At 43.5% G+C, this 13,977-nt stretch overlaps 1 protein-coding gene across 3 annotated transcripts in view; it reads right to left on the bottom strand.

The window, feature by feature from the left end:
* The window catches only part of BCL11B (BCL11 transcription factor B), a 77,384-nt gene that overhangs the window by 43,846 nt on the left and 19,561 nt on the right, over positions 1-13,977 (bottom strand). The gene's annotated exons all lie outside the window — the stretch shown is intronic.

Below are 13,977 nucleotides of genomic sequence, written 5' to 3'. Positions count from 1 at the left end.
TAATCAAAGAAAGAGATACGGCATGCTTTACAGCAAACCACTGGTTGATCACTATTGTTAATGAACCTAAAGCGTATTATCATCATCATCATTTATTTATATAGCGCCACCAATTCTGCAGCGCTGTACAGAGAATATTTTTCACTCACATCTGTCCCTGTCCCATTGGAGCTTACAGTCTAAATTCCCTAACACACACACACACACATAAAAGCACGCACACGTACGCACACACTGAATAATGTTAATTTTGTCAGCGGTCAATTAACCTACCAGTATGTTTTGGAGTGTGGGAGGAAACCGGAGCACCCGGAGGAAACCCAGGCAAACACGGGGAGAACATACAAACCCCACACAGATAAGACCCTGGTTGTATGTACAGTACACTTTAAATTTAAAGAGAAAAAATGCCAATCATGCGGCCTGAATTCACAGCCATTCGGGGGGCGGTGGACCAATAGTCGTGAGAATGCAGCCTATCAATTCACTTGGAGCTAGTGACATCACTGCACTTATTCGTAGTAAGAGGAGCGACGGATAACATTTTACAAATAGGTACATTTTAATATGCCAGGAAACTATTGTATACATTTTCAGGTGCCTATATACTGCAAGGACTTCAGATCCACACACTGTAACCATAAAAGGAAAGACGCGTTATCACACGTGGTTAGTGGTCAATTGATCAGAAGGAGAACAGGAAGATCTCCTATCTCTAGCATGATATTAACGTAGGTACATTAATATCTTTAAATGTTATATACAAACCAATCAAAAACCATTAACTTTACACAACTTAAGACTGGCGATAGGCAACATGTATACAAGTCTAAGCTTCTGCTGCGTGTGATCCGGTCAACAAATAAATGGACTTCTCATAAAACCCATTGTCCCTCAAACATGTGACACACATACATGACTGAGCTGAACATGCCTACACTGACCCCGACCCCCCTAAAGTGACGTGAGAAGATAAATAAGGCTTTCTGTGCAACATAAATTGTTTCTAAAAATAAAGTAATTCCTATTTCAGGATATATTCACTACATAGTGGTGGGTTCAGGAATATATACAGCAGAAAGACTTGGAAATGAAATCACCATGCAGGAAATTAAACTATCTAGTCCAAGGATAGTCTAGAGGTGGCCACAGACACTAAGATATCACAGCCCATACTGGTCAAGATGATCATTATTGGCCGTCGTGGGTCCGTCTGTGTGTGACCCAAGAGGCTTCTGGACAAACGGTCCTAGGGGCCCAATCCCATAAGGATGGGCCACCCACGTGCGTCACCAAATGAAACTTCAACCCTCTGGTCAAGAGGCAGGGTCGGCCCGTGTGCATCCAGCTTAATTCCGGCCTCAAACAGCAAAATCCACAGGCACCCTGATCAAATCCCGTGTTTACCTTCTCATCTATCTGCAAACTTCTCAGGAAATCCGAACTGAACTAAGAGACGTCACAGAGTTTTGCAATCCAGCAGTTTACTTGGCAGGAGCCAGGCGGCCTGGCATTATACTCTCTTTTCACAGGGAAAAAAATAAACCTACTATTTCTGGGCACTCGCTCAAAAACAGGTAGGAAGAGAAAGCTTAGAAACTAGGGAGAAAAGTCAGCCAAGAGATTGTTTTTTCCACTACCAGGAATGCCAAATATAAATATGATTTATTTACCTGCGGATAATATACCATGAACAAAAACGACAGAAATAGGATTGCAATTAGGAGGGGAAAAAAAAGCTATAAAAAGACAACAAAACATTAAATTCAGTGCAGGACACGTGATGGTTTTAATGGTCTCAAATGCTTTGTGACACCAAATATACCCATCCTGAAAGGCAACGCTAATCTGTACTTAGTTAATCTGCAGCAAAGAAAACACGATGGGTCCAGCTAACAACAACAATATTGCTGTGGTCCCAGAGTGGGATTGTCACACGGATCTTGTGAGGGGCGGTTGATATGAGCGCAAGCACAGACACGCAAACCGCTTATTACATATGTGTTAGCTTACAACAACCAATCACATTTTTTTGGGTTAAACCAATATTTAACCTAACAATTCACTTAGTGACACATTTTGCTTCTGGTGCCTCAGCGATGTCACTGGTATTTAGAGGATAAAAATACACAAAATGGCTCCACAGGGTGTAAGTGATGGGTTCATTTTAAAGTAGCAATCGCATGAAAAAAATTAGGCTTCGCTTTTTAACAAATGACTGTGGCAGGCTATAAGGAGAACGCTGGTAATTACCATTTTTTTTTTATTTGTTTCTTCGAGCTTCTGTTATTGATTTATAGTTGTGCACAGTGTATTGACTACCATGACAACCACAGTCACATGGCACACGACTTAGTGAGCAGAGGTTTGGACACCTGTCTGAGCTCTGCCTGCACAGGTTAGAAATGAAAGCAAACTTCTGATTGGTTGCTGTGAGTAACCGGTGAAATAAGTTTGTCTATGTGTGTGACTTTGTGCCTATGTGTGTGTGTCTGTGTGCGTATGTCTACGTGCATGTGTGTGTATGTGAGCGTGTATGTGAAAACCTGACAATATGCAACATTCATCAAACACTCTTTTCTGCCCTTTCGTCTTCAGCGATGATAAGTTTAGTTGTGTGATCTTTAGCCATATTTACAGAAATTCAAAGGCAAATCAGATCTTGTTAGATTGTTAGAAATGACACCCCGGGAAGGATGCTCAGCGTCAGCAGATGTGAAAGTCTCTGAGATGTTCGGCCGTTCTTAATGCCTAAATTAGAAAAGTAAAGACTGCTAATATCACACTGTATCCTTATCCTGCTACATGATTATAGTACCAGCGGGTCTCTCGCACATGTACAATGGTGACTGGGCAGAATCACATACATGAGTAGCCGAGCAACGGGGAGCTACATACGTGTCCTGAGACCAGGAGATCAGATAGATAGATAGATAGGGCAGCACGGTGGCTCAGTGGTTAGCACTTCTGCCTCACAGCACTGGGGTCATGAGTTTGATTCCCGACCATGGCCTTATCTGTGTGGAGTTTGTATGTTCTCCCTGTGTTTGCGTGGGTTTCCTCCGGGTGCTCCGGTTTCCTCCCACACTCCAAAAACATACTAGTAGGTTAATTGGCTGCTATCAAAATTGACCCTAGTCTCTACCTGTCTGTCTCTCTGTTTGTCTGTATGAGTCTGTCTGTGAGTGTGTGTCTATATTAGGGAATTTAGACTGTAAGCTCCAATGGGGCAGGGACATATGTGAATGAGTTCTCTGTACAGCGCTGCGGAATCAGTGGCGCTATATAAATAAATGGTGATGATGATGATAGAGAGATAGATAGATAGATATAGAGATAGATAGATATGAGATAGATACATAGAGATGAGATAGAGAGATAGAGAGATAGATAGATAGATAAGATAGAGATAGCTAGACAGATAGATATATAGATAGCTATGATATAGATAGGAGATAGATAGATATGAGATAAACACATAGATATGATAGATAGATAGATATGATATAGATATGATATAGATAGATAGACAGACAGACATACAGATAGATAGATAGATATGAGCTAAACACATAGATATGATAGATAGATATGAGATAGATAGACAGGTATGATATAGATAGAAATATAGATAGATAGATATGATATAGATAGAAATATAGATAGATAGATAGATAGATAGATAGATAGATAGATATGAGATAGATAGATATGATAGAGATAGATAGATATGATAGAGAAAGATAGATAGATAGCTATGATATAGATAGATAGATAGATAGATAGATAGATAGATAGATAGATAGATAGATAGATAGATAGATAGATATGAGATAAACACATAGATATGATAGAGATAGATAGATAGACAGGTATGATATAGAAATATAGATATGATATAGATAGATAGATATGAGATAAACAGATAGATAGATATGAGATAGATAGATAGATAGATAGATAGATAGATAGATAGATAGATAGATAGATAGATATGACAAGAGAGAGACGGATAGATATGAGAGACCAAGAAAGAAAAATATGATAGAGAGACCGAGATAGATGATGATAAATAGAGAGATAATTATTAGATAGATAGCAGGGCATGCTTAGACTTGTAGTACTACCTCGGCTGGATACCACAGGTTCCTGACTTGTACATACAGAGAGATATAAGCAGACATACCTATGGGCAAAATGAGCTGATATGAGCCAGAATCTCCTCAGTGTGATTTATACTGTTCTAATCACAACCACAAAAACTGTTATCAGCAATACAGGAATTGATGAAAGCCGGCAGCTCCCACAGGCCTCACTAATCCCGTTCTAAACCCTTTCATTACTGACCGAATCAATGTGTTGGAAATACAGGAAGACGCGGGGCATCCATGGAGCCAGATGGAGAATAGTTTATACAGCTCCCAAGAAAAGAATATGTTAATAAAAGCGTAACTAATTAATGTACAGCATAAACCGGTGACAAATGATATAGGCGCATACCTGGATGAATACAATGTATTTATTATGTGACAGTTCGACAATTGCTGGACATACATTCCAGCTACTGGAATAATTACATAGAGGATGTCCTATCTCGTCAGCTAGCTCTTCTTTACTACAAGTATTAGTGATGTACAATGTATCGTACTATTGGCCCGTCTAGTTCACCGTCAATGCATTAATTATTTTGAGTCATAACGATCTGTTTAGCTGCAGGTACTGGATAAGTCAGGTATATTAAATATTTCAATACAGTCTTCCCCATCTGTACTTCACTTACAGGATTTAGGGATCTATTAATCTCTTTACCACAAGTACGTGCACTCGCTCCGTTCCATCTCCTCCATCGGGCATTGCAAAGCTCCGCAGTAGGCGGTCTTGTGAAACGTCCGCGAGGACGCAAATATAGAGGAATGAAAGCTAATGAGCCACACTTTCCTCCACATGTGCCTTAATACCCAGACCCTTCCGTGTTTGGTATCTTTATAGCGCACACAAGCACCGATTCCTTGCTCATGTGAGCTTACAACCTAGTCTTTGGCACCTGGGACACAGGGAGATAAGGTGACTTGTCCAAGCTAAAAAGGAAATAACACCGGGATTCGAAGCGGAATCTTCAGAAGACATGTTCAGTTCTCTTTATCGCTCAGAAGTGCGTTCTTCCCTTACGCAGTGTCGTAAAAGACCTCGGCAAAACAGCCGACAGCCGCACCAAGCGCATGTCTACAAGCCGTAACCACACGGCACAAAATAGCTAATGACAGAAAGTATCTGACCGGACGCTTTCCATCACACAACGCGTAGGATATTCGCATCATGTTAATGTATCATCCAGATATCTTCCTGCTGTGTGAAATACACCAGAACGAAAACGGTTAAAAGTCAGAGACAGCGTCTGCTGGGTAAATCGAGGGAGAAGTGAGCAAACCGGCTGGGCCACTTGCAGGGCTGATCTCTAACAAAAGGGAGCTGAAGTTGATGGCGGTTTCAGGTCTTGAACATTCTACACTCTGCTCTATAAATTTCAACTTGGAAGGGTTCTGTGCTCCTTCAAAAGATGACGTGGCGGCATGCCAGGTCTGGCTGCCACCCGGGGGGGAGGGGGGGGAAATAAATAAAACTTCCTGCTTTGGAAACTTCCCTTCAATCTTCATTCTTTACGAGCTGGTAACGGCCCACCCTAGAAAAGTAAAGAGGCCTCAGCCGCTTGGGACAGCCGGACACTTCACATCCCTGGTTAGTGCTGTAAAACCCCAATATACATATATATGAGTCTCTAGTGCAGAAATGTATATAACTGTGCTTTCTCTTCAATATCTCAGTTACAACCAGCAAACAATAAACAAAGTGGTTCCACGTTCGTCTATCGATATTAGCAGCCCCAAGGCAGTCCCTGGTTATATGTGTATATCATTTTTTTATTTAATTGTTATTTGCTTACGTAACTCTCCCCCCCTCGCATTGTATTTATTTTGCCGATAAAAGGAACCTGCCCGTGTGTATGTCACATGTGGGCATTCTAGGAGTGAAAATGGCATTCCGTCTCCTAGGAAATCGCGTCTCTCGGATGCTCTCAGACTTGGAAATGACACAGTAATTAACGTAGTAGGTTTTTGTATAGGGCCTGGGAGGGGAGGCATTGTTCCTATAATCCATCTGCAAAGACAACGTTTAATATTTTAGTGTATTGCTCGCCCCACCCCGGTTAATAATTCTGCATTTGGTGCTTCTCTGAACCACGAGCATTTGGACAAATACAGTTTTTTTGTTTATTCTTTTTATGGAAGGGACCTTAATAGAAACCATCCCCTTCGCTCTGAGACAGAGGAGGGGGGGGGGCATCACAAAGGAGCTGCCTGGTCTACTATGGGAGCTGATTTGTAATGATCCCAGTGTTTATGGAATGAGAACAGACAAGGAGTTGAGGAGGAGGGGGGGGACTGTCAAAGCGAAACAAAAAGACAGGGAGGGGGGGGGAGAAGGCAAACATGTATTTGGGGGCAGACAGGCTGACAAAGGTCAGGGAAGAGATGGAGACCCCAAAGCAGCTGTGCAATTATCCCCAAATTATGCATAGACTTGAAATTCCAGGAATCTTGCACTGGAGGTTGGGATGAGAGGGGATCTGGAGGAAGGTGGGATGATTATAATTGCTGCTTGTGTTTTTAAAGGCTAGATTAGATGGTCTTAGAGGCGGAATGGATCTGATGTCGCAATCTCTGACGCCTGAATCCCAGATGAAGGGCTGGTAATGAGAGGAACTGGTGTGAAATTAAAACGCAGAAACCAAACAATAAGGATTAGTCCGGAGATACAGACAGGAGAAAGCGCTGTACTGCCGGCTGAAACAGAGTGTTGCACATTAATAAACACACGAAAATAACATTGTGAGAACTTATTTTTAGCAGGATAGAGGGCAGTAAAATATGCTAATATATTCACATACCAATTAAGTTATGCAAAGTGGTGGTGTACACGGTGACAGTGTTCATGGCCAATATTTTAAACATTTTTTTTTTTTTAAAAAAAAGGAAAAGTGTGTGAACATTGCGCAGACAGATCGGCGCTCCCCCCTGCGCGTCAAGCGTTAAACGCCCGCTTCCAGGGTGGCGCCCTGCGGCGACAGGAATTAGGGGGCTTTGCACAATATTTTTTTTTCCCCCTCATCCAGTCAAAGGGTTAACAAGTCGTTCCCACTACTCGTGTAGAGCGCACCAACAATGAAAACATTGGCTCCTGAAAGTGAAGCGGCTGCCAGCCAGGCACAGTGCGAGGGAGAAGTCCGCTCTGTTTTCATTACATGGCTGGGATTTCCGGATTCCCATGTCCCCCGACAGTCCGCCCACTATTTCGGCTTTCGCCCCGTACAATCGAGCAGCAATTATTTTAAGGGAAGAGGATTAAAAAAAAAAAAAGAGTAAATACACAGGTGAATCTGCAAAAAAATGAAAATGACAATAAATCAAATAATTGTTCAAAATGAAATGCTCAGAAATATCCAACAAAAATCGCAAATCTGGAGCAATGTTCCCTAAATATTTTTAAATGAATGTAGAATTTTTTTTAAATTACTTAATTAAGTCAGTAGTCAGTAGACATTTCTTATTGATATGCTACTTTTACACTGTTTTTTTGTGTGTATTTTAAGCAACTTTTTATCTGGGCCTAAAATATATTCCAAAGGCAAGTTTACCATGTGTTCCCCTCCTCTCTGGTCAGAAACGCATCACTTTCCAGACTCCTTATTATGATTGCAGTAATAAAAAATTAAGAATTCAAGAAAATTAAACCCGTCAGTCTGGACATACCCTTAATATAAATAAATGTAACATGTAATTAAGTTTGCTACCAAAATGAAAAACCTCATTGAGGGCTCATTCACACCTATCTGCTGCTAATGTGTGTAATGCGCATTACAAATAGGAATAAATGTTCCTTTTCGGAAAGTAGCATGACCTTTACTTCATGTGGCAACACATGTTACAATCGCAATGCGCTATTTTATATGTCAGAAACATTGTGTTACACAAGGAAGTTTGATAGTAGATCAATGCAGTGTGTTAAACGACAGTACAGTATGCAGGAGAAAGTGTGAGAGTGGCACAGTACAGTATGCAGGAGGAAGTGTGAGAGTGGCACAGTACAGTATGCAGGAGGAAGTGTGAGAGTGGCACAGTACAGTATGCAGGAGGAAGTGTGAGAGTGGCACAGTACAGTATACAGGAGGAAGTGTGAGAGTGACACAGTACAGTATACAGGAGGAAGTGTGAGAGTGGCACAGTACAGTATACAGGAGGAAGTGTGAGAGTGACACAGTACAGTATACAGGAGGAAGTGTGACAGTGGCACAGTACAGTATGCAGGAGGAAGTGTGAAAGTGACACAGTACAGTATACAGGAGGAAGTGTGACAGTGACACAGTACAGTATACAGGAGGAGGTGTGAGAATGGCACAGTACAGTATACAGGAGGAAGTGTGAGAGTGACACAGTACAGTATGCAGGAGGAAGTGTGAGAGCGACACAGTAGAGTATACAGGAGGAAGTGTGACAGTGACACAGTACAGTATACAGGAGGAGGTGTGAGAGTGGCACAGTACAGTATACAGGAGGAGGTGTGACAGTGACACAGTACAGTATACAGGAGGAAGTGTGAAAGTGGCACAGTACAGTATACAGGAGGAAGTGTGAAAGTGGCACAGTACAGTATACAGGAGGAAGTGTAACAGTGACACAGTACAGTATACAGGAGGAAGTATTAGAGTGACACAGTACAGTATTCAGGAGGTGTAAGAGTGACACAGTACAGTATACAGGAGGAAGTGTGGCAGTGGCACAGTATAGTATACAGAGGAGGTGTAAGAGTGACACAGTACAGTATACACAAGGAAGTATGAGAGTGACACAGTACAGTATACAGGAGAAAGTATGAGATTGACACAGTACAGTATACAGGAGGAAGTGTGAGAGTGGCACAGTACAGTATGCAGGATGAAGTATGAGAGTGACACAGTACAGTATACAGGAGGAAGTGTGAGAGTGACACAGTACAGTATGCAGGATGAAGTGTGAGAGTGGCACAGTGCAGTATACAGGAGGAGGTGTGAGAGTGACACAGTACAGTATACAGGAGGAAGTGTGACAGTGACACAGTACAGTATACAGGAGGAGGTGTGAGAGTGACACAGTACAGTATACAGGAGGAAGTGTGACAGTGACACAGTACAGTATACAGGAGGAAGTGTGACAGTGACACAGTACAGTATACAGGAGGAGGTGTAAGAGTGACACAGTGCAGTATACAGGAGGAAGTGTGACAGTGACACAGTACAGTATACAGGAGGAAGTGTGAGAGTGACACAGTACAGTATACAGGAGGAAGTGTGACAGTGACACAGTACAGTATACAGGAGGAGGTGTGAGAGTGACACAGTACAGTATACAGGAGGAAGTGTGACAGTGACACAGTACAGTATACAGGAGGAGGTGTGAGAGTGACACAGTACAGTATACAGGAGGAGGTGTGACAGTGGCACAGTACAGTATACAGGAGGAGGTGTGAGAGTGACACAGTACAGTATACAGGAGGAAGTGTGAGAGTGACACAGTACAGTATACAGGAGGAGGTGTGACAGTGACACAGTACAGTATACAGGAGGAGGTGTGAGAGTGGCACAGTACAGTATACAGGAGGAGGTGTGACAGTGGCACAGTACAGTATACAGGAGGAGGTGTGACAGTGACACAGTACAGTATACAGGAGGAGGTGTGACAGTGGCACAGTACAGTATACAGGAGGAAGTGTGACAGTGACACAGTACAGTATACAGGAGGAGGTGTGAGAGTGGCACAGTACAGTATACAGGAGGAGGTGTGAGAGTGGCACAGTACAGTATACAGGAGGAGGTGTGAGAGTGGCACAGTACAGTATACAGGAGGAAGTGTGACAGTGGCACAGTACAGTATACAGGAGGAGGTGTGACAGTGGCACAGTACAGTATACAGGAGGAAGTGTAACAGTGACACAGTACAGTATACAGGAGGAAGTATTAGAGTGACACAGTACAGTATACAGAGGAGGTGTAAGAGTGACACAGTACAGTATACACAAGGAAGTATGAGAGTGACACAGTACAGTATACAGGAGAAAGTATGAGATTGACACAGTACAGTATACAGGAGGAAGTGTGAGAGTGGCACAGTACAGTATGCAGGATGAAGTATGAGAGTGACACAGTACAGTATACAGGAGGAAGTGTGAGAGTGACACAGTACAGTATGCAGGATGAAGTGTGAGAGTGGCACAGTGCAGTATACAGGAGGAGGTGTGAGAGTGACACAGTACAGTATACAGGAGGAAGTGTGACAGTGACACAGTACAGTATACAGGAGGAGGTGTGAGAGTGACACAGTACAGTATACAGGAGGAGGTGTGAGAGTGACACAGTACAGTAGACAGGAGGAGGTGTGACAGTGGCACAGTACAGTATACAGGAGGAGGTGTGAGAGTGGCACAGTACAGTATACAGGAGGAGGTGTGAGAGTGGCACAGTACAGTATACAGGAGGAGGTGTGAGAGTGGCACAGTACAGTATACAGGAGGAAGTGTGACAGTGGCACAGTACAGTATACAGGAGGAGGTGTGACAGTGGCACAGTACAGTATACATGAGGAGGTGTGACAGTGGCACAATACAGTATACAGGAGGAGGTGTGACAGTGGCACAGTACAGTATACAGGAGGAGGTGTGACAGTGGCACAGTACAGTATACAGGAGGAGGTGTGACAGTGACACAGTACAGTATACAGGAGGAGGTGTGACAGTGACACAGTATAGTATACAGGAGGAGGTGTGACAGTGGCACAGTATAGTATACAGGAGGAGGTGTGAGAGTGACACAGTATAGTATACAGGAGGAGGTGTGACAGTGGCACAGTACAGTATACAGGAGGAGGTGTGAGAGTGACACAGTACAGTATACAGGAGGAGATGTGACAGTGACACAGTACAGTATACAGGAGGAGGTGTGACAGTGACACAGTACAGTATACAGGAGGAGGTGTGACAGTGGCACAATACAGTATACAGGAGGAGGTGTGACAGTGGCACAGTATAGTATACAGGAGGAGGTGTGACAGTGACACAGTACAGTATACAGGAGGAAGTGTGACAGTGGCACAGTACAGTATACAGGAGGAGGTGTGACAGTGGCACAGTACAGTATACATGAGGAGGTGTGAGAGTGGCACAGTACAGTATACAGGAGGAAGTGTGACAGTGGCACAGTACAGTATACAGGAGGAGGTGTGACAGTGGCACAGTACAGTATACAGGAGGAAGTGTAACAGTGACACAGTACAGTATACAGGAGGAAGTATTAGAGTGACACAGTACAGTATACAGAGGAGGTGTAAGAGTGACACAGTACAGTATACACAAGGAAGTATGAGAGTGACACAGTACAGTATACAGGAGAAAGTATGAGATTGACACAGTACAGTATACAGGAGGAAGTGTGAGAGTGGCACAGTACAGTATGCAGGATGAAGTATGAGAGTGACACAGTACAGTATACAGGAGGAAGTGTGAGAGTGACACAGTACAGTATGCAGGATGAAGTGTGAGAGTGGCACAGTGCAGTATACAGGAGGAGGTGTGAGAGTGACACAGTACAGTATACAGGAGGAAGTGTGACAGTGACACAGTACAGTATACAGGAGGAGGTGTGAGAGTGACACAGTACAGTATACAGGAGGAGGTGTGAGAGTGACACAGTACAGTAGACAGGAGGAGGTGTGACAGTGGCACAGTACAGTATACAGGAGGAGGTGTGAGAGTGGCACAGTACAGTATACAGGAGGAGGTGTGAGAGTGGCACAGTACAGTATACAGGAGGAGGTGTGAGAGTGGCACAGTACAGTATACAGGAGGAAGTGTGACAGTGGCACAGTACAGTATACAGGAGGAGGTGTGACAGTGGCACAGTACAGTATACATGAGGAGGTGTGACAGTGGCACAATACAGTATACAGGAGGAGGTGTGACAGTGGCACAGTACAGTATACAGGAGGAGGTGTGACAGTGGCACAGTACAGTATACAGGAGGAGGTGTGACAGTGACACAGTACAGTATACAGGAGGAGGTGTGACAGTGACACAGTATAGTATACAGGAGGAGGTGTGACAGTGGCACAGTATAGTATACAGGAGGAGGTGTGAGAGTGACACAGTATAGTATACAGGAGGAGGTGTGACAGTGGCACAGTACAGTATACAGGAGGAGGTGTGAGAGTGACACAGTACAGTATACAGGAGGAGATGTGACAGTGACACAGTACAGTATACAGGAGGAGGTGTGACAGTGACACAGTACAGTATACAGGAGGAGGTGTGACAGTGGCACAATACAGTATACAGGAGGAGGTGTGACAGTGGCACAGTATAGTATACAGGAGGAGGTGTGACAGTGACACAGTACAGTATACAGGAGGAAGTGTGACAGTGGCACAGTACAGTATACAGGAGGAGGTGTGACAGTGGCACAGTACAGTATACATGAGGAGGTGTGACAGTGGCACAGTACAGTATACAGGAGGAGGTGTGACAGTGACACAGTACAGTATACAGGAGGAGGTGTGACAGTGACACAGTACAGTATACAGGAGGAGGTGTGACAGTGGCACAGTACAGTATACAGGAGGAGGTGTGACAGTGACACAGTACAGTATACAGGAGGTGTGACAGTGGCACAGTACAGTATACAGGAGGAGGTGTGACAGTGGCACAGTACAGTATACAGGAGGAGGTGTGACAGTGGCACAGTACAGTATACAGGAGGAGGTGTGAGAGTGACACAGTACAGTATACAGGAGGAGGTGTGAGAATGGCACAATGTGGCAAAACGTGTATTGGTGGTACATTGCTCTGTATAGAGGAGGTGATACTGACGATCACAGTAGAAGGTGTTATAATAACTCTACAAGGTCTGTGATACAGGGTGTGATAATGGCAGATTCTCGGAGGAGGCGTTTAACTGGCTCAGAGCGCTGTGCAGCAGAAGGTGTGACATTGGTTCATCTTGGCATGCAGTAGGTGTGATTCTGGCTCACTCTGACGTGTAGTAGGAGGAGATCCCAGGGTGTGTGTTGGGCGGCAGAAGGAGTGATAACGTTTTATGGTTTTAGAAGGACAATTGCAGCACAGTGGAGTGTGTAGCAGGAAGTCTGACAGTAGCTTTGTATGGTGTGGTGTAATGAATGAAGAATGATAGTGGCCCAGTGCAGCCTGTAACAGGTAGTATAACAGGTGGCGCAGTACTGAGGTTATGTGATTGTCACGTGAAACTGGGGCAGCAAGTTTAGCAAAGCAAAAAAGTTCAGAGGTTTTGCAAGTCTCTGACCTCGGTGTAAACACAACGTTCTCAACACGAACATGAAGAATATTTTTACAATAACAAAGTACATTTTTTGCATAGTTGCTAAAGTTATTTTTTTAGCGGGACTGGACGCAGATAATACGGATAATGTGCAGGTGCTTATTATCAACAATACCAACTATGTTTTCTACATTGACCTTCACCAGTGCTCGTCCTATCAATCAGACCACGGACAGAGACATGGAGTCACTACCGATCATTATAGCTCAGGTGCTACGAGGCTGGAAAATCTTTGCTAAGAGTCTGAATTTCATCATTAAAATGTTAAAAAATTGAGGAAGAGTAACTAAGATGCAGCCATGTGAAAATCCCAGCTCCCTAAATCTCTAATAGTGAGAATAAGTCATAATTCTATTTGATTATAGAGCTTCGGCCTTGTATATCTTACATCAAGACACCGGTAGAGTATTAGTGGGTAAACGAATCAGAAATATCTTGGTTTCTTCAGCTATTGGTGGAAATATTTGGTGTGGAACATGGTCAAATCGGATTGTCTAATACCTGCCACCCAATGGGGTGATCTCTGGCTAAAGTTATTATAT

This window comes from Mixophyes fleayi, chromosome 12 (assembly GCF_038048845.1).
Source record: "Mixophyes fleayi isolate aMixFle1 chromosome 12, aMixFle1.hap1, whole genome shotgun sequence".
Classification (NCBI taxonomy): Eukaryota; Metazoa; Chordata; class Amphibia; order Anura; family Limnodynastidae; genus Mixophyes; species Mixophyes fleayi.
This window is presented reverse-complemented; position numbering and strand designations above follow the sequence as displayed.